Raw genomic sequence first — 22,207 nt, forward strand, 5'->3', positions numbered from 1 at the left:
TCACCACTGTCCCTGGGGAAATCCAGGGAGCTGACAGTTCTTTGTTGGCTTCATCACTCCTTGTAGAGAACCTGCTCCAAAATTCTGCCATTCTTGCCTTTCTCTGCACCTTTTATTATTATATGAATTAAAAAAAAAGCCAACAAAAGAAAAAAAACACCAAAAACCCAAGAAAAACAAACCATAAAGTATATAATCCAAAATAAAACAAAACCCCCAAAAGATGGAAAGTTAATATTCTGCAAATATTTTAGAAAAAATACCTTAAAAATAAGTATCAGATGATATAAATACCAGGAGCAAAAGTCATGTTTTGCTGCTTGATTTTATTATATGTTTATCTTAAAATATTTTATTTTTTTACAATCAATTTAAAAATTAACAACTCCTTAATTGCAAATGAAGCAGATAATGTAGGCCATGATACCAGCATGATTGCTGATCTAGGAAATGCAGAGGATGAAGTAATTTGTAGCTAGTAACAAAGTTTATATTCCAATTATCAGGTTATGGTAAACAATGGTAAATCTTAAGAGAAAAAAACTGCAGATATATTAATTGTATCAGTTATCACAATGTCTAACAATGTGTGCAACATGTCCAAGTGTAGCTGATCAGCCCACCAGACTGACCTTTTCTATTTCCACAGCCACAGATAGGACTCAGTCTCCCTAGTGTTTTGATCCTTCATCTAATGGAATGCAGGAAAAAGCTCATAATTGAAAAGAAACCAGATACGGGGTTCTGCTTTGCTTCATGCAAAGCTGCTGAGCAAAAAGGGAAAGATTTAACTAAATGTCAATACTATGGTGTTAGTGTTTCCCTTAGGTGATTGAATACAACACTCCTGAATTTCCACTTCTAACTTTTTTCAGGAAATAGGTAATTATCTGTGTAGTTACATACACTATTTATTTTTGGAGAGAAAAGCTAAGTCGATGGCAATTGCTTGGAAGAAAGCCAAAAATCTGCAACTCAGGTGACAGCTTTAAATTCTGAATACTTTAGTAACAGACATTGCTGATTTCTGTCTTAAATGTTAAATACTTAGTCTCCTGAATGCTGAAGATTTGCGAGCTAATTCCAAAATTTTTAAGCTATATGGAATAGCAGGGGCTTTTTTATTACTTATTTTAAACAAGGGAAGGTCATTCAAGTAATTTTCTCAAGGCAATAACCACTTCATTTTTTATGCTATTATAATATATGGATTTTTTTGCTAGTCCCTCAATATTAGCCAGTTCCTATACTCAAGTTGATTCATTCTGTATTCTTTTTTCCCTTAAAGATTTTGTTCCCACACCTACTGAGTATTGGGATATTTTTGGTGCATTTGCCTGTTCTACATTCTTTTTTTTCCACTCATTTTCTCAGTTCTTACCAGAAACAACTAAGAAATAGTGCTGTCTCCAGTGCAAATCAGAACCAAATATTTTGATGTGACTAAGAGCCCAGTTTTGCTAACTGAAGCTAAGAGCAATACCTGTTATTGATGTCTGTAAAGAAGAAATTGCTGAGGCTATTAAAAACTGCAAGATGACAAAGGAGAAACAAAGAAACAATGCAGAACCAAGATTACTGAATTGATACTAGTTGGTAACAATTTAAAGTAAAGAAGGAAATCACCAACGAATTAGTATAAAATGTCTGATGTGACAGGATGTAAAAATCTAAACAAAAAGGAAGAGGATGCCAGCTCAGCAAGACTGATGAGCAACACACTTCAAGGAACAAGAGACCAACAGCTATTCACCTGACAGAGGGCCACCTGACCATTAAGACTCTTTGGCTGACTGCAATGGGAAAAGTGAGCATGTTCACTCTTAGCGCTGATACCACACTTGTCCTGACTTCTCACAGTATGTACTGACAGTGAATAAGATATTTGCTGTGTAGTCACCAGCTGTTTGTATAGTCCTGCTTTCAAGACTGTATACCATAAAAGATGCTTAACTAAGAGTGTCCTAAGGATCTGAGGGTTACAGAGATGTTACAGGCTGTGCTCAAAATAACTTCCTTATCATCTTCTTTTTCCTCTCTAACTAGACTTGGAATTAAAGATGGAGCTGGAAAGACCTACAGCCTAATGTCATAATTCATTTTCTGAGGGTTTGTTGTTTTGTTTTAATTCAAGTGTCTGGTGAGAAGCTTGCTCAGTCTCTCTGCCTGAGATAATAAATCATTGTCCTATATAGACTTTATTGCTGTTTAAGCTGACTGTACTGCAAAAATAATTCCATAATTTCAGAATGTACAATAGTCTTGGCATAATGTTTTTGGTTGCCCACTGCTACGGCTAGTGACATGCAGAGTGATCACCAATCACATAGAAAGTTACAAAACAATGTTTGCAAAACATTTTAATTGGCTGAATTTTAGGTATGAAATCTGAATAGAAATTGTAAGCTTCTGTTGTCTTTTCCTCCACTTCACATGTGAAGAAAGGAATTTGTAAGATGTCAGAAATTTAGTGGAGTTTTTTTTTAGAACTTATTGAATATGTCTGCCATTTTTGAAAAACTAACAAAAGAAGCTCCCAATAACAAAGAAAAAATATCTATTTATTATTATTCTTTCTACTGATTACATAATATTATGCATAATATTAGGTTACTGGTAACTAGCATATCACTCATATGGAAAGTTCAATAAAACAAAAAAGATAGATTTACTCTGGGGATGAGTTAAAAGCACCCTTTTGGTTCAACATAGATCCACTTCAAGAAAATGAAGGACATCATTTTTAGCTTACATTTTTACAGGAGTGATGGTAGAAATTATTAAAATAATTTCAATTAACTTCTATAAATTTTTATTAAACCTATCTTTTTGATCGAGAAAAAATGTGTAAGTAGAAATTAGTTTATTTCTGCTATGGAATTTGAAGTACCTGGTACATAACAGTAGAAATGCAGGTTTCATAACAGCCTGAAATATTTTTTTTAATTATAATTTAGTAAAGAAAGGAAGGAGTAATAGTCACATTGTTTTGTTTAGGTTTAGATCAACAGAGAAATGGTAGAAAATATTTTTCTAATTTGAAAGAGCATAAATTTATCATATGAAGAAACAAAACGTGGTATTCCAAGACAACCAAAATGAAAGTGATGATACAGCCCATTATAGAAGCTGATATTGCTCCAGGGTGATATATTCCATACAATTAGCAGAACATAGATCTTGACACTTAGGAGGCACTTGATTCACTTGCCTATATGGTCCCCAGTGTCATTTGAGATGCACCATCTGTTCTGCTTGTTACAGGATACAGTTGTTCCAAGGGTATTTTGAGAAGACTTTTCTTTATTCTGAACTGGGCTAAGTATCAGGGACCACAGAAACATCTAGATAGAATTTACATGCTTGAAACGGAAACAGATTGGTCAATGACCAAACTGTTTTATAAAGAATTTAACACTATTTTCAGTATAGAAAAATGCATAAAACCTGCTCTACTTTTTATGAAATTGATAGGAAGATAACAAGACAAGGACAACAGATAATTTGTTTCTTAAGAAAAGGAAGAAAAACAATTTCTCCAATTTTTTGATACAGATGTTTTTATCAGTGGAAAATTGTTTACAATGTAATAAAGTACTTCACAGATAGAATTAACTCTCAAAAGCAGGAGGGTTTGCACAGTACTTGAACAACTATTCTATGCTATTTACTGCTTATGATCTAACATGTATGCAGAATTAAAAACCTTGAAAGCAATCTATGTAGTTTCTTCTGAAGAGTTACAAGGGAAGAAAATGTGTGTATGTTTGGTTTTGTTTGTTTGTTACTGTTTGTGGTGTGGTTTGTTTTGTTTTGTTTTTTCTTAATGTGGCATTAAACATAAGTAAGTCTTTGAAACAAGCCACCCAATTTTGAAACAATTTTTATGTTTTTATCTTTGTGTGGTCAAATTTTTGTTGGGAAAGGAATTTTGAAAATGTACCTGGTTGTAATAAACAGGATACACACTCTTTTCTGACTATTGTAAGGATGGGAGATAAGCAAGAATAAACTCTCTTGTAAATTGAACTGTTAACATCATCTCCTTAGGGATGACTTGTGTGGAAACGTGGATTTTCTGCTTTTAAGGAGTCTTAAATTAATTGTTATGTTAAGACTGTTTTGGATTTGGAATGATGGTGTCTTCAATTTATTTCAACCAGAACAGATGGCCTGGAATGCTGTTAATCTGAAACTGCCTTTTAAATTGCAACGCTGACTGGAATTTCAGTACTAGACTGATTAGTGCAAAGAGAATGTCAGAGAGATACAGGCAGAGAAGTCATAAAAGAGTAACTAAAAGAAACTAAAATTTAATTCCAAAATATTATATAAGATCTGATACTAAAATATTATCATTATATCCATTATTTTTAATTAATAAAGATGAAATAATGTATCAGAGAAAAAATTTTTCCCTAGTGTTTCAATCATATACTGAAGTGATTACTTGCACAGAACCAGCTCAGAGGGGCAGTTTGCTTTGTATACTACAATGGCAATACCATCAGTATAGCAATAAAATAAAAATGACCATGATGTCATTTCTAAGGTACATGGTATGAAATTACCTCTGATTATAGTGACATAATTCCAGCTACATATTCCACATTTTAGATGGGACTATAGGATATATATGATTCTATGATATATCATGAATATATACAAAACTCAGTTTCAGTTTTGAAATTTCTCAATGACATAACAACACAGAATTTATCCAATTCCTAAGAAATCATATTTTAGCATTCTTAGTTGCATTAGGCTCAGTTGTGCTGACTTATATTACAACCCAGACATTAAGGCATCAGCTGATTTGACAGCAAGGGCACATACACCTTGCCTAAGCACAGGCAGCAGGTGACATCTGTGATTATACTGAGACACTGGACAGGTAGATTTGTAATGACACTGTCAGAGACCCTGTGTCACATACGCAATGTCACATGAAAGCAGGTCAAATGATGGTAGATGTGTTTAGGCATCTGTAAAGAGACATGAACTAACAGGGGGTTGATATCACTTTCACAAAAGGAAATTACTCTGTATTAATGCAAAGAGAAGGTGAAACTTCTACAAAGATATAATTGCCACATTGCACTTTTTCAGCTAAGAAATTGATAGCTTTCCATAAAGGAAGAGAGACTCTTTCTTACTTCAAACTCAAGGATAAAGAGAGAGACTGGAAAAAGGCATCAGCTACCTCTGTGTTTCTGTAACAAGATGGAATGTCTGTGCTGTCTGATAAATTATGTCCAAATTAAATCTAATTATTCTAGGCTTTATATTTTTTTCCTGGTATTTTTATTAAAATAGGATAAATAGAAGGAAACACAAAATCTGTGAGGAAAATACTGAAATGCAGCAAACTGTTTGAGAGAGATTCCAAACTAAGTAGACCCACTAAGGCTTTCTTGAAAAAGATTGCATACTCCCTGCCATTTGCCCGTGAGGCTTAGAATGAAAAGCAGCTTTGGAAGATGCCAAATTTTTATATTTATGGTTAGAGAAAAAGCTTTCTCACTGAAAGGTAAGTCTGAGTGAAGGAAAACAAGTTATAATATGTCAGTGTATTCTAGACTTCTTTTCCTGGATTTTTCTTAATCATTTTTTTACAGTTATATCTGTATTTTAATTAACATACTTGAATAGGAATATGGAAGAGAGGTTGTGAATTTTACTTCTGGTTTTATGATCACATTTTGAATCATCATCCCCATAAAAGCCTTCTCAGCTTACTAATTGACTAAACCTCTATCTCTTGCTCAAAATGAAGTTTCTACAAGTCTGATGAAGATAGATACACAATTATATTGTAATAGCTCTAATGAAACTACTAGTTGTAATATCAGAACACACATTCTTTAACTAGCAGGGAGAAAATGGGAGGAATTAATTATAATTGCTACCTTCCCACATACTATTTACTTTTCCTCAGCTATCCAGTGTTTAGCTATAGATCTGTTGGAAGACAAAGTTTTTCAGCTTGATGCCTACAAAACTACTTGTTCCGTAGTTTTGTAAGTACCAAGGGTCCTATATAATATCTTGTGAATGAAAACAAATGGGATAATTTGCCACATATATAGTGTACAAATGGATAGCATTCATGGAGTATAATAGTTAGTAATGAAATAATACATTTAACATCAGGAAGTCCTGGCTTGATTTGGGATTACCTCCCATATCTTTTGTGATTTGGAATGAAAGGAGGGACTAGTAGATGTATGTGTGGTTTGACACAGAGTCACTTCACTACATTAGGAGAAAAATGTTCTCCAGCACTTAGCATGTAGCCAGTGAACCCTTCAGTCTATCAAAGAATTGTACTATAATATGCATACAAATAATGGTCAAGAAAGTAAAATTCTCACTTGGATTGTGTATGTGGTCTGGCTGAGATGGAGTTACTTTCCCCATAGTAGCCTTCCTAGTGCTGTTCTTTGTATTGATAGGTATAAAGGTGTTGATAACACACACCAGTGTTTCGACTACTGCTGAGCAGTGCTCTCACAGCACCAAGGCCATCTCTCCATAATCCCTCTTGACCCAAAAGGCCACTAGGCTGGCCTTGGGCAATAGGTTGGGAGAAGACATAGCCAGGACAGCTGACTCAAACTGACAAAGACACGTTCCCATATGACATGTGCTATATGACATCACACTTTGCAATAAAAGCTAAGAGAAAGGAGGAAAGGGAATGGAGGCATTTGTCATCAAGGTGTTAGTCTTCCAGAGCAATGGCTGTGCATACTGAGACCCTACTTCACAGGCACCGGCTGAACGTTGCCTGCTCATGGGAAACAGAGAGTAAATCCTTTTCCTTGCAGTCCTTTGCATCCATGTGCGGTCTTTGCTTTTTCTTTATTAAGATTTTTTTATCTTGACCTCAGAATTCTTCATAATCTTTTCTTTCCCTCCCATCTTGCTGAGGAGGGGAGAGGAGAGGTGCTGGATGAGCACCTGAGAGCCAGCTAAAGTCAACCCACCACAAAGGCCACACCCTCCACTGAGTGCTGGGTGGGGAGGGGTCAGGATATTCCAACATTCCATATAGTGCCATAATTCCCTACCCTCCATGGTGAGCACATGTGTAGGTAACATATAAGGCAACAATCACCATCTCTGCCCCATGGCAGATGCTGTCTCTGCTCCTGCTGGGTGCAGATGACATGGGCTCAGGGGGCTGCCACTCCTCACAGACTCAGGGAACATGAGTGGTGGTGCCCTGTCACCCTGCAGGAGCTCAGTGCTGGTTCCTGCCTGCCCTGTGCAGAAGGAGGAGCACCAAGGGGAGTGGAAGGCACTGCGAGCTGAGCCTGGGGCAAGCATGTCTGCTGCTCCCAGCTGTGGCCCCTTTGGGCACAGTCTGAAAGCCCTTCAGGGTGCAGGGACCATAAGGAGACACAGAGCTCCTGCTGACCCAGTGTAAATGGGCCCTGGCAGTGGATAGCCACCAGATCAAGCCTTGTTAGTGCTGGTTCACGCTACAGGAAAGACACCCCAAAAGCCACAACACTGGGCAGCATGTGACATCCCAGTCTGTGATGCATGCTCTGTGCCATGCGCCAGAGCCTGCAGAACAAGGCTTGGTGCTTCCTGGTAGTACCTACAGCCAGCTGCTGGAGCAGAAGGTCGGCCTGCAGCATGTGATAGAAGACCTAGAGAGGTAACACAATACCCTTGAGATGGAGAACCACCTCCTGGGAAAAAGCAGCCCTTCAGAAGCATGCCAGGAGGCAGAGAGGCTCCAGCAGAGAAAAGCTTTGCTAGCTGCCATCATGGAGGAGCTGATAAAAAGATACAGGCATCTGCAGGACACCATCAAGCACCTGGTGAGTGCTTCAGTGCCACTGCCCACCCAAAGCTCTGCTGAGAAGCCGTGCATGAAGTTGTTTCCTGAGCAGAGGGCTGGAGGACAGAGACAGCCTGCCAGATCTTTGCTGCCCCAGGCCCAGCAGTATGATGTCTCACATCAGGAGCTTCAGGACTAACTGGCTGCAGACAATAAGAGCTCACACCCTGAGAGCACCTTCTGCCAAAGGTGTGAGGAGTTACAGGGGCAGCTCATGGAGATGGCAGGTGAAAATGCCAGGCTGGCTGAAGAAAATTCTCACCTCCGTGGGCAGATGCACTGGGCAGAAAAGGTTCAAGCTGAAAATACTGACCTGATGGGGCAACTTATGCAAGTGACAAAGGAGAGAATTTCTGTCATCCCATCCATCAGCTCTCTTAAAACACAACTGTATGATGCAGAGTCCATATTGAAAGCTGGAAGAGAAACAGCAGAAAGGGCCAAGAGAGAAGTTGAAAGGTGCCACAAAGAAAGTGTGTTTGGAGCCCAGGTTAGCAAACTGGGGAATTGTTTTCAGAGCTCCTCAGAGTCAGCTTGGGCAGAGGGCAATACTAGGTCCTGCTTTCTGAAGAGGACATTGCAAGTAACACAGAAGAACTGGTAACATACACTCTGTCATCCTGCAGCCTCTTGGACAACAACTGGGAAACCTTTCAATATTCCTAGCTCGATATGGCTACAATCCTTGTTATTGTCTCGGTGAACAACCTGAACTAGAGCTTCCTCTAACTGGGGAACAATATGTTTATGGACAGGTGGAGGAGAACTGGCAGATAGCATAAGACAATTTATCCCCTCTAATTTTGTTAAAGAAGATTCAGATAAGGACCTGGAAAACAATAACTAGAATGATCCTCATTATTATAGTTGCAGGACACAGCAAGTGAGATAGAAAAACCAGCAGCAGACAAACAGTCCATCATCCTGCAGCCTTTGGGACAACAACTGGGGAACCTTTGACACAACTGCATGTATGGGTAATGCACCAGGCAACGATCATAGAATCATAAAATAGAATCATAGAGCACTTTGGGTAAGAAAGGACCTTCGAAGGTCCCATTTGGTCCAACCGCCCTGCAGTGAGTAGGGACATCTTAAACCAGATCAGATTGCCCAGAACCACTTCCAGCCTGACCTTGAATGCCTCCAAGGATGGCGCACCCACCAACTCTCTAGACAACTTGTTCCAGTATTTTACCACCCTCATTGTAAAGATTTTTTTCCTTATTCCCAGCCTGAATTTCCCCTCTTTTAGTTGAAAACCATTGCGCATCATTGCAATAGGCCCTGCTAAAGAGTCTCCTCAGAGAAAGCTAGCGGGGCTCATTGACAGAGCTTTAAACTAGAAATGGTGTGGAGGGATGATATTAAGCTCACCCATGAGAAGCTGTGGGACGAGATGCCAAGTTTAGAGTGGTGGGGGTGCTAGTGAGGATTCTCAGCAGGTACCTCTGAGACGTGTCGATCATACTGAAGCACACTTGAAGTCTTAGGGAGACAAAGCGGCACCTGAGGTAATAGGAGCCAACAGGGAAACACCAGTGAAACATTTCAAAGGAATTAATAGTTGTTCCTTTAAGAAGGTGATGAGGCTGTAAGGTTGGATGTGAAGGAAAATTTTTTACAATGAGGGTGGCAAAACTTTGGAACCGGTTGTGCAGAGACATAGTAGATGTACTATTCCTGGAGACATTCAAGCTTAGATGACCTTTGAAGGTCCCTTCCAAGCCAAACTATTCTATGATTCTATGATGATCAAAGACCCTCTTCCTCCTTTGAGAAAGGTGAATCCCATCCAAAGTCAGAAAACTTGCTTCCATGTAGGCCATTGTTGCTGTTTAAGCCCAGCTGGTAACTCAGAACCATGCAGGCGCTCGCTCACTCCTCCTCTCTTCTATCCCCCCAGATGCCAGAGGGATGGGGAGAATTGAAAGAATGTAAATACTGTGGGTTCAGATAAGAACAGTCCAGTAACTAAGATACAATACAAAACTACTACTACTACCACCAATAATAATAATAAGGGAAATAACAAGGGGAGAGAATATAAAACTAAAAGGGGAAAAGGAAAAGAAAACAACAAACACTAGTGATGCATGATACAATTGCTCACCACCCACTGATCAATACCCAGCCTGACCCAAGCAGTGATCTGGCCTTCCAGGTAACTCCCTCCAGTTTATATATTGGGCATGATATGCTGTGGTATGGAATACCCCTTTGGCTAGTTTGGGTCAGGTGTCCTGTCTCTGCTTCTTCCCAGCTTCCCCTCCTCACTGGCAGAGCATGAGACTGAAAAGTCTTTGATCAGAGTAAACATTACTTAGCAACAACTAAAAACATTGGTCTATTATCAGCACTGTTCTCAGAGTGATGTTGAAAACACAGCACTGCACCAGCCACTAAGAAGGAGGAAAATAACTGTTACAGCTGAACTCAGCCATCCCATTATCAAAAACCCCAAAATGGTGGTGACAATACCAGCCACAGAGCCATGTATTAATGGACTGATGTTGCTGCCTGTAACTGGAAGTATGGTCAAGCAAGCGATGCGGGAAGCACTTTAAGTAGCATATATGCTGCAGTGACACTGGGAGTACTGAAGGAAGCACATGAAATCACAAGGATGCCTTCAGTCTAACAGAAGATCAGACAATCACCCTGGCAGTCAGCTGAATGAATGGTCTGGGCTTGGCCAGCTCTTTACAGAGTGCTGCTGTGTGCCTTTCACAGCCCAAATTGGCTCTGCAGGTCTTTAGGCTCAGAGATGCTTCTGCTGGCTTCCAGTGAGTGCTGCCCATGAGAGCACTTCTGAGTGTGAAGCCTGGTGCCTGCCTATACGACTGCCCCTGGATTGCAGAGTGTGTCCATGTGCAACTGCTGCTCATGCACAAAGCACCCTGAGGAGCATGTGCTCGAGGACATTCCCCATGCTTGTCCATGCTTGTTGCCTGTGCTACTTGGGAGCATTTCACCAACTGCTGCTTCCACATGTCCTTTTATTTGAAAATTAATGTGCCCTGGTCCATGCCTGTTGGTTCTCCCAGAAAATGAAAGAGCACCCAGGCTTTCCTCCTTCCTGGACCACTGCACACCGTACTCCTGTGCAGCCCCTTCTATGACCCTCCCCAGGCCTGCCGTCTTCACCCCAGCCTTGGGGAGGTATTGTAGCAGCAGATCCTGGAAACGACTACCAACTTGTCCTGTGAAGGTGGGTGAGCATCTCTGTTCCCATAAGCTGCCTTTATCTTGACCCAAGAGATAATTGTCATATTTTTTTCAGTCTCTCAGCCTGCTGCAGATGGGAGAGAAGGATCAGCAAGGTAGGCACCTTATATCTTTGCCTTTTGCTTCAAAGATTCATCATCCTCACTGAAGTATTTCTACCTGAATGGTATTTTTTTCCTCCCTGCAACCATATATTTCTATCTCTCTTGGTTATGTATCAGATAGTTTGGTTGGGTTTATAATAGTACCACATCATTTCTTAAGACTTGAGATAATGCACACAATCACCAGGGAAAAATAGTGATACACACAGATTTCCTGACAGATTTGTTCATTAGTCTGACTCAGTCTACCTATATTATCTTACTGAAAATTAGTCATGCACTATTTCTGTGTGAAAGGAAGGCAGATAATTCCAAGTTTAGATGTCTTAGCAGGAACTACAACTATTGAGAAGATAAAGAATATATCCACAGAATTGATTTGAAAATGGCTCATCAATAATACAATCTTCCAAAATTTACATAAATTTCACCCCATGGAATTATGCACAAGAATAATGTGTACTCATGTAGTAACTTACTTACAAATTTGTTTGGAGGACTGAAGTTTTGTGAAGACAAAATAGATACAAAATGAGGAATAGAATTATCATACTGCAAATAATTACTTTTATTCCTAATTCACTGGCTTAATGTTGGTTTCATAACACAATGATGAACTCATTCACTATTGTTGTGAATGTCTTGAGTATTTCTTGAAGATTCTCATTTAGCATTAATTAACTCTGGTCATTAAAGTGTTCATTGTTATTTCCTGCTGTAACCATTAGCTATTTCATGCTGATGTGTCATTTCTAACAGTATACTTTTGAAATACTTTTTGCCTAATTTGAATTTCTTCATCTTGATTATGTATACCCATTTCTAACTGTTATTGTTCATGAGGGAAAAATAAATTGTGTTTTTATTAAATGAGATTAATTTTTTCTGTTAAATCATGGTGATGGAAATTATCATACCTGCATTTTTTTTTCTTCTGTAAGGCATCAATACTATAATGCACATGGTGTCCTTTTTATGATCTACAACAGGACAAGCTCACAAATAAAATGCCTGCCATGAAAGGATTTGCTTTTGGACCAAGGGATAGACATTCAGAAGCACTATCACCGATTCTGTTCTCCAGCTATAGAATAGTCTGTCTTCTCACAGTTGCAAAGGGAGATGAAGAGCAAGCCTGAGGATTTGAACTTCCTGAGAGGGAACATCAAGACAGGATTGACCCAACCAAGCTTAAGAGCTAGTGGTATCTATTGTTTATCAAATTAAGTACAAAACTACTTTTGTTGTTCTTGATTTTAATGAAAAAAACTTCAGGATGAATAATTTGTAATTGCTTTCTCAATATAGCAGTGCATCCTTAATCAACAGATATTCAGACAGGAGTTAAATGGGGTGCATAGCATCCTAACACCTCAGCTATCTGAAAATATTAATGATATTTGACATTCAAACCCAAATTCTGAATTTGTTTAGACTTAATATGAGGTTAATGATATCTTAGAAGAAAAGTGCCTGAGAAAAGCATCCTTTTTGACTTTGATTTTTTAATTTAAATGGGAAATCTTCAGAAGAGTAAAGATGGTAGGAAAAAATACAGTAGCTTTTTAGATGGATTCCCAAGTTTAAAGTGAGGAAAAAAAAAATCTCATCTCTTGTCATTCAGTAATGGAGAAAACTGTATGAATGAAAATGAGGCTGGAATAGTGCAAACGGCCATCATCGACCGTTCCTGGTCAATTGCTGAGGTGAGTAGATTGAGAGAGGACGCCTGCAACATCGGAATGGAGCAGGGAGAGATCAGCATCCAAGAGCCTCAACTCAGAGCAACAAAAGCCACTGAGGAGGGAGCCTCACGTCCTCAACAGGACTTGCCCAGGAGCCGGCAGCTCAGCTCTCGCGAGCAGCTGACTCACCGGAGGCGGAGCCAGGGGGCTTGGCGGCAGCTGTGAGCGGTTAAAAACCTGCCCAGGGAGTGCGAGCGACCAGGAGCGCGGCGAGGCAGTTTGCGTGGGCAGGCGAGTGGGGTGACCACCTGATCAAGAGGACTCGCCTGGAGCGCAGGAGGAGGAAGGACCGCTTGCTTGTGCAAAGAGACGTAGACAGACTGATCAACCAGATAGATCATGGTCACCACTCGATCAAAACCTGTAGTTAGGAATAACGTGGGTACCCAGACTGAGCCTTCCTGTAGACATGCGGCCATGCAGGTCTCTGGCTGCAGTGAATGCCTGAGCCTGGCACTTGTATCGGAGAGAGCCAGTGACACCACTTGTGTGCGGTGTCAGCAAGTAGATGACCTGCTAAAGCAGGTGGTTGAACTGAGGGAGGATGTTGAAAGGTTGAGAGCTATCAGAGAGTGTGAAAGTGACATTGATTGGTGGAGCCACACCCTAAGGCAAGGGCAGAGGGAAGTGGTTGAACAAGTGATAGATCCCCTTCCCTCCTACCATCAGACAGAAGGAGTAAACTTAAGGGACAAGGAAGTATGGAGGGAGATCCCTCCTTGGAGAGGTAAGTGAAAACCCTCGCAATCCCTTCCTTCCTCTCAGTTGCATTTGAGTAACAGGTATGAGGTCTTGGAACTACAGGGCCAGGTAAATGGTGATGGAGGGGTTGATCCATCTAGTAAGTCACCTAGGGCTTGTCACTAACCCCCATGCCTTAGAACTTCCTCAACGAAGAAGAAAAGAAGAGTAATTGTGGTGGGTGACTCCCTTCTGAGGGGAACAGAAGGGCCCGTTTGTCGACCTGATCCATCCCACAGGGAAGTCTGCTGCTTACCTGGGGCTTGGATTTGAGATGTTAAAAGGAAACTCTCTGATCTGGTGGAGCCCTCTGACTACTATCCGCTGCTGGTTTTTCAGGTTGGCAGTGATGAAATTATTGCAAGCAGGGCAAGGGCAATGAAGAGAGTATTCAGGGCCCTGGGATGGCTGGTTAGAGGGTCTGGAGCACAAGTGGTGTTTGCCTCCATACCTGTTACAAGCAAAGGTGAAGAGATAAATAGGAAGAGACTGCAGATCAATATATGGCTATGGGACTGGTGCCAAAGGCAGGGGTTTGGGTTTTTCAATCATAGGCTGCTATATGAGACACCTGGTTTGCTGGTGGCAGGTGGTCTACATCAGTCCCAGAGGGGGAGAAGGTTTCTGGGGCAGGAGTTAGCAGGGCTCATTGACAGGGCTTTAAACTATGTAGGAAGGGGGAAGGGGAGATAACTGGGCCTGTTGGAGACAAGCCCAAGAGAAACATTCTAGGTCTTGAAGAATGGCAGACTAAGGAGAACTCTCAATCTATTGTTTCATTTGAGGGAAAGCGTAGTTGTTTAAACCCTGTCCTGCAGGGGAAAAAGGGTACCTGGGCAAGAGTTAATAGAGCTCACTTACAGAGCTCTAGGTTAGATTTGAAGTGCGAGGGGGTTGTAGCTGGGTTTGAACTAGTGGGGCAATGTTCTAGTATGAATGAAGACCAGAAGGCCTCCCGCCTTCCAAGGGTGCCACTAGCGTGCTCAGCTCGCTCCCTGAAATGCCTGTACATCAATGCACGTACATGGGGAATAAACAGGAGGAGTTAGAAGTCTGTGTGCGGTTTAAAGGTTATGACCTGGTGGCAATTACAGAGACATGGTGGGACAGCTCACATGACTGGAATGTGGTTATGGATGGCTGTGTCCTTTTTAGGAAACATAGATCAGCAAAGCGAGGTGGTGGAGTTGCTCTTTATGTGAAAGAGCGACTAGAATGTATTGAGTTCTGTCCAGGGGCAGATGAGGACCAAGTGGAAAGTCTGTGGGTGCGAATTAAGGGACAGGCTAGTATGGGTGGCACAGTTGTGGGGGTCTATTACAGACCTCCTGATCAGGACGAAGGAGTTGATGAGGCTTTCTACAGGCAATTGAAAGCAGCCTCACGACTACATGCCTTGGTCCTTATGGGGGATTTTAACTACCCCGATATTTGCTGGAAGACTTACACAGCCAGTCATTCAGAGTCTAGGAGGTTCCTCCAGTGCATTGATGATAACTTCTTAATGCAAATGGTGGATGAACCAACTAGGAGAGGAGTGCTGCTGGATCTGGTACTCACCAACAAGGAGGGTCTGGTTGAAGTAGTGATGGCCAATGGCAGCCTGGGCTGCAGTGACCATGAGATGGTGGAGTTTAGGATCTTGTGTGGGAGGAATAGAATACCTAGCAAGGCCACATCTCTGGATTTCCGAAGGGCAAACTTTGGCCTCTTCAATCAATTGCTAAGGGAAGTATCATGGCAAAGGGTACTAGGTGGTAAAGGGGCTCAAGATAGTTGGTCAGCATTCAAGAACCACTTCTTCAAAGCTCAGGATCAGAGTGTCCCAATGAGTAGGAAGTCAAGTACGGGAGCCAGGAGACCAACATGGTTAAACAAGGAACTGCTGGGCAAACTCGTACGGAAAAAGAGAATATATGGATTATGGAAGGAGGGGCTGGCCACTTGGGAGGAATATAGGACAGCTGTTAGAGGATGTAGGGAAGCAATTAGGACAGCTAAGGCCTCCTTGGTACTTAATCTGGCAAGTCGGGTCAAGGACAATAGAAAGGGCTTCTTCAAATACATCACGAATAAAACTAACACAAGAAGCAGTATAGGCCCACTGCTGAATGAGGTGGGTGCCCTGGAGACAGAGGATATAAAGAAGGCAGAGGTGTTGAATGCCTTCTTTGCCTCTGTCTTTACTCCTGCAGGCTCTCCCCGGGAGACCCAGATTCCTATAGCCCCGAAAGGAGTCAGGATAAAGGAGGAGTTTGCTTTGGTAGATGAGGATTGGGTTAGGGATCAGTTAAGTAATCTGGACATCTATAAATTGATGGGTCCGGATGGAATACACTGGCAGGTGCTGAGGGAGCTGGCGGAGGTCATTGCTGAGCCACTCTCCATCATCTTTAGTAAGTTGTGGGAAACAGGTGAGGTGCCTGAGGACTGGAGGATGGCAAATGTCGTGCCGGTCTATAAGAAGAGAAAGAAGGAGGACCCGGGTAATTATAGACCGGTCAGCCTTACCTCCATCCCTGGAAAGGTGATGGAACAACTTATTCTTGACACCATCTCTAGGCATATCAAGGATGAGGGGGTCATTAAGAGCAGCCAACATGGCTTTACCAAGGGGAAGTCATGTTTGACCAACCTTATAGCCTTCTATGAGCAAGTAACTAGGTGGATGGATGATGGTAGAGCGGTAGATGTGTTTTTTCTTGATTTCAGTAAGGCATTTGATACTGTCTCCCCCAGCATCCTCATAGATAAGCTAAGGAAGTGTGGGCTTGATGATCAGGTAGTGAGGTGGATCAAGAACTGGTTGGAAGGAAGAAGGCAGAGAGTTGTGGTCAATGGGGCAGAATCTAGCTGAAGGTCTGTGACTAGTGGAGTCCCTCAGGGGTCGGTGCTGGGACCAGTGCTGTTTAATATTTTCATCAACGACCTGGATGAGGGAACTGAATGTACCCTCAGCAAGTTTGCTGATGATACCAAACTGGGAGGAGTGGATGACACACCAGAGGGCTGTGCTGCCATTCAGCGAGACCTGGACAGGCTGGAGAGTTGGGCGGAGAAGAACTTGATGAAATTCAACAAGGGCAAGTGTAGAGTCTTGCATATGGGGAAGAACAACCCCATGTAGCAGTACAGGTTGGGGGCTGACCTGCTGGACAGTAGTGAAGGGGAAAGGGACCTGGGGGTCCTGGTTGATAGGAGGATGACCATGAGCCAACAATGTGCCCTTGTGGCCAAGAAGGCCAATGGCATTCTAGGGTGCATTAGAAAGGGTGTGGTTAGTAGGTCAAGAGAGGTTCTCCTCCCCCTCTACTCTGCCTTGGTGAGGCCGCATCTGGAATATTGTGTCCAGTTCTGGGCCCCTCAGTTCAAAGAGGACAGGGAATTGCTTGAAAGAGTCCAGCGCAGAGCTACAAAGATGATAAGGGGATGGAACATTTCTCTTATGAGGAGAGGCTGAGGGAGCTGGGTCTCTTTAGCTTGGAGGAGACTCAGGGGTGACCTCATCAATGTTTACAAATATGATGTGCTTATTGAATATTCCAATGCAATCATCCACTTAAAGAATACACCTTCATCTTAGTTTACTAGCATTTATGTGCTATGTCTCACTCTTAAGGGTCTGTTGAATACCATAGACTCCTGAATGAAACTACACTCCAAATTAATTCTTCAAATTTTCTTTGACATAAGATGTTATGGCAGATTTTGGCAATCTAAAAGCTCTTCTTACCTTTTTAACATTACAGAAATTTAATTTGTGTGAAAGCTCATCTTTTAACCTCATCAATTTTTATGTAACTACTTACAGAACCAAGCATTTGTGTTTTTATCTTGGGTCAATAACTTTATGCTGACATGTATCTGATTATAATAACAAATAGAATAACATTTTTTTAAATGTTTTAACAAAAATGCCCCTAAAATAGTTACCATAGAAACAGGAAGAAAAAAGATAAACAATGTAGAAATATGATATTTTCTGTAATAAGAATTAGTAGCACTAAGTACAGGATATTACCTTAAAAAAAGGACAGAACCCTTTTCCTATTTTGTGCCACATAGCAGTAACCAAGATAATGGTCTATTTTGTAGTATCGCCTACGTGCTAATCTTTATATTTGTATCATTTTCATCTATTTGTAATTTAAATACATTTCTTTCTGTACAAAACCTCCTTGGCATTTTGCAAAAGCAGAAATGTATTGTTGAGTTCTAAATAAGATCTCTACAATCAGTCAATGAGGAGGCATAATATTCTCTGAAATCAAAGTACCTGATTTGTTACAGTTGAAGGTAAGACTGTTGTGAAAAGATACTTTTGAACTATGAATAGGGTAACTTCTGCTTTTTTAATTTTAAAAGCAGAGATATTTCTGCTTGAGAATGTGAAAACATTTGGATTGTATCTTTGTATAATTTCTTTGTATAATTGTTTAAATATTTGAGGGAGTCTGATATTTTCCAAGGTAAACAAATAAACAAAACCAAGTATTTTTGCAGTCTGGGTAACATAAAACATTACTTACAATTTACCAGTTAGTGCCTTGTGGGTTTTAATTATTTGCTTTTAATGACAGAACACTGTGTTTGAAGTACACAGTACAAAGCACGATGAGTACATTGGTGCCATATTCTCCAGAATGACTGGAGGTGCTCTATCAGTTTGTGTATAGAACTAGTTATTATCTAAACACTGATCTTGATAGTTTTAAAGTTCTCACCATCACAACTCATCACACACACACACACATGCACACACACATCGACTCCAGATTCCTATATGTAATTGTAAATTCTAGCAACTTCAGTGCTGTGCAAGAGCTATTTTACAGGAACAAAAGGACTCTCCCATCTTAATGACTGTTTAATTCTAGTTTCCATGGAAATATTTGAAGGGAATATCTCTCTAAATAACTGCCACCAGCTAATTATAGGTAATGGAAAATGTCATGCATGAAATTATAAAATGGACAGAAGCAGTTACAAAACCGGCACAATTACTAGAGTGAATTGTTTGAAATAACACGCAAACAGTATTTTGGGGACAAAAAAAAGGAAGAAAAAATTGAAAATTTTTCCTATAAACATTTTGTAGCATAAAACCTCTTAGGTGAAAAAACAAGGTAGTTATTTGTGTTACATAACTTTTAACAACAAAATTTCACCGGTTAGAAAACTGAAATTTTGGTTTTAAAACATCTGTTTCTAAGCATTAAAATAAATATACATATGTAGGTTGTTTTAGGAGATGTTTTATGTTTAATGATAGTTTTCTTTGAAGAGGGAATCTGAAAAGTATGCAATACATAACAGTAAAACTTCTAATTTTGGGAAGCTGTTTATGTTTGGAGGACGTAACTGTTTTATCTGCCTGATCTGTAGGATCTTTTGGAGCACACTGTCTTACGCAGTGCTTCATCTTCCAAGGGTCCCTGCTCTTCGCACTACTGGGGGGTGGGGTTAAGTATTTTTGAAAAGTTATGTGTTATACTGCTGGACTTTGCTTATCTACATTTCAGTGACAGTACAAGCAAAGGATTAAACGTTTCTGATATGTCTGTTAAAAATCAGAATAGTCAAAAACAAGAAAAAGAACTGCAAAATAGTCACAACTAGTCTAACTGCTTTCACTTGCTTCAAAGCACCTCTGTAGCAGCAAGGAAACTTCATTGCTGCAATCCACATCCAGCTGGATAAGGACAAACTTCACTGGTAGAAGAATAAAAGAAGCATTAGAGAACATGTCAAAGAGATGCAAGATGAAGTTTCGTCTGCTTCGTGCATAATGAGCAGGACTTTAACGGTGTCAAGATCTTATTTACTATACATACCAATCAGTAACTATATGGGAAAGCATAACTATTTGGTGTACTAGCATTAATCAGAAGCTGTCAGTTTATGCCAGAAAGACCATTAGATAGCTCTACCACAGGATTCCCGTGATCATCGTTTAATGGAGGAATTTATAGCTATAATTCTAAATGAGTTTTAATGTTTGAATTCCTACATTAGCTTGCTTTTTTATTCTTTCACATAGACATTTTGTTGTTGAACTAAAATTATTTTGGAGTGGTTTAAGATTTAAATTTGTTTTGCTCTGTTTAAGAAGACTGTTTTAACTTCTGGCAGCCATCTGTAGAGTTTTGTGTTCCTTAAGCATAAAAAGACCAATCACACTGCATGGAATTAATATAATTCATAGAATAGTTAGGGTTGGAAAAGATCTTAAGATCATCTGGTTCCAACCCCCTGCCATGGGCAGGGACACCTCACAATAAACCATATCACCCAAGGCTTCGTCCAACCTGGCCTTGAACACTGCCAGGGATGGAGCATTCACAACCTCCGTGGGCAACCTATTCCAGTGCCTCACCACCCTCACAGGAAAGAATTTCTTCTTATATCCAATCTAAACTTCCCCTCTTTAAGTTTTAACCCGTTACCCCTTGTCCTATCACTACAGTCTCTAATGAAGAGTCCCTCTCCAGCACCCCTATAGGCCCCTTCAGATACTGGAAGGCTGCTATGAGGTCTCCACGCAGCCTTCTCTTCTCCAGGCTGAGCAGCCCCAACTTCCTCAGCCTGTCTTCATATGGGAGGTGCTCCAGTCCCCTGATCATCCTCATGGACCTTCTCTGGACTTGTTCCAACAGTTCCATGTCCTTTTTATGTTGAGGACACCAGAACTGCACACAATAATCCAGGTGAGGTCTCACAAGAGCAGAGTAGAGGGGCAGGATCACCTCCTTTGACCTGCTGGTCGTGCTTCTTTTGACGCAGCCCAGCATATGATTGGCTTTCTGGGCTGCAAGCGCACACTGAAGCCAGCTCATGTTCATTTTCTCATCAACCTACACCCCAAGTCCTTCTCCGCAGGGCTGCTCTGAATCTCTTCTCTGCCCAACCTGTAGCTCTGCCTGGGATTTTTCTGACCCAGGTGTAGGACCTTGCACTTGGCATGGTTAAACTTCATAAAGCTGGCATCAGCTCACCTCACAACTGTGTCGAGGTCCCTCTAGATGGCATTCCTTCCCTCCAGCGTATCAACTGAACCACACAGCTTGGTGTCCTCAGCAAACTTGCTGAGGGCGCACTCAATCCCACTGTCCATGTCAGTGACAAAGATGTTAAACAAGACCGGTCCCGATGCCGATCCCTGAGGGACGCCACTCGTTACTGGTCTCCAGCCAGACATTGAGCCATTGACCAGAACTCTTTGTGTGCAGCCATCCAGACAGTTCTTTATCCACCGAGTGGTCCATCTATCAAACTGATTCCTCTCCAATTTAGAGGCAAGGATGTCGTGTGGGACAGTGTCAAACGTTTTACACAAGTCCAGGTAGATGACATCAGCTACTCCAGTAATTTATAGAGATGGAAATATCAAAATCAACGTCTTGAAAAAGTCTAACATAAACATCTTAATGCCACAATAGTTCAGAGGACAATAGCATGGTGTTTAGACTAAGACTTTATGTTTAAACTGGCATTTTATACAACAGTTCCTAGAAAATGAATTTCTCAGTGAAATTATACTACTGAAAAAACAGTTTCTGATGTTTATCATTGTAATGGATAGTAGGTCTTTAGTCAAAGTACTGGATCCTGTGGAACTTCAACTGAGCCAGCAGACAAGGATGAGCTCCAAAGGTGCAGGTGCTTGTGTGCACACACATATGCATACAGAGATGTCCAGACATGCTGATCAGCACAACAGGGTGCAATGCCTTTACCTGCACCCAAGTAAACACCAGTGACGGTTCCACATACGTAAGCATGACGGGCCTGATCTCATAAATAAAGAACCTGTTTTCACCTGATTGGGATGGAGGCTCACTACTGACACACGCATGGATACTTTCCATCCACAGGTACACCCCCATGTGCACATCTTTTGATATTAACATGGGTTATAACATTGCCTCATACCCATCACCAGATCCTAGGTTCAGTCTTCACATCAGTCCTAGGATAAGAGCTCAACCTGCATGTGTTTGGGTTTCCTTCTACTCTCTGGCAAGTCCAATTTCAGTTTTGAATTGTACACCCACCTAAACACAGAGTGCTGTGTAAGATGACACAGTAAGAGCTAGGGAAGGAGTTTAACAGGAAGGCGTGACAAAAATGTTGATGAGCTTGTCTGGCTGATCATGTTCTGACCACAGATTGTTGAAATGATACCAGCCCATTTTATTTCCCCATTTGCACTCCACTTTCCCAGACCTGTTTCACCCCATCCAATTTGACACTTCACTTTCACCTCTCAAAACAGGATAAAAAAACTTGTGGGTCAGTGTAAGGACAGGAAGACAAGTAGTTTCCTAAGCACCTGCATAGGCAAAACATACTTGACTTGAAGAAAATTAATTTATTGCCAATGAAAAATGGAGTAGAATAGTAAGAAACAAAGACAAAACTAAAGGCACCTTTCCCCTTCTTCTTCCCAGGCTCAACTACACTTCTTTGTTCCCAATTCTTCTCCTCTACCTGAGCAGCAAAGGGGAATGGGGAATGAGACTGTGGTCAGTTCA

The sequence above is a fragment of the Pezoporus wallicus genome, unplaced genomic scaffold (assembly GCF_028554395.1).
Source record: "Pezoporus wallicus isolate ANWC-B61680 ecotype Strahan unplaced genomic scaffold, APGP_CSIRO_Pwel_v1 contig_4131, whole genome shotgun sequence".
Taxonomy (NCBI): domain Eukaryota; kingdom Metazoa; phylum Chordata; class Aves; order Psittaciformes; family Psittacidae; genus Pezoporus; species Pezoporus wallicus.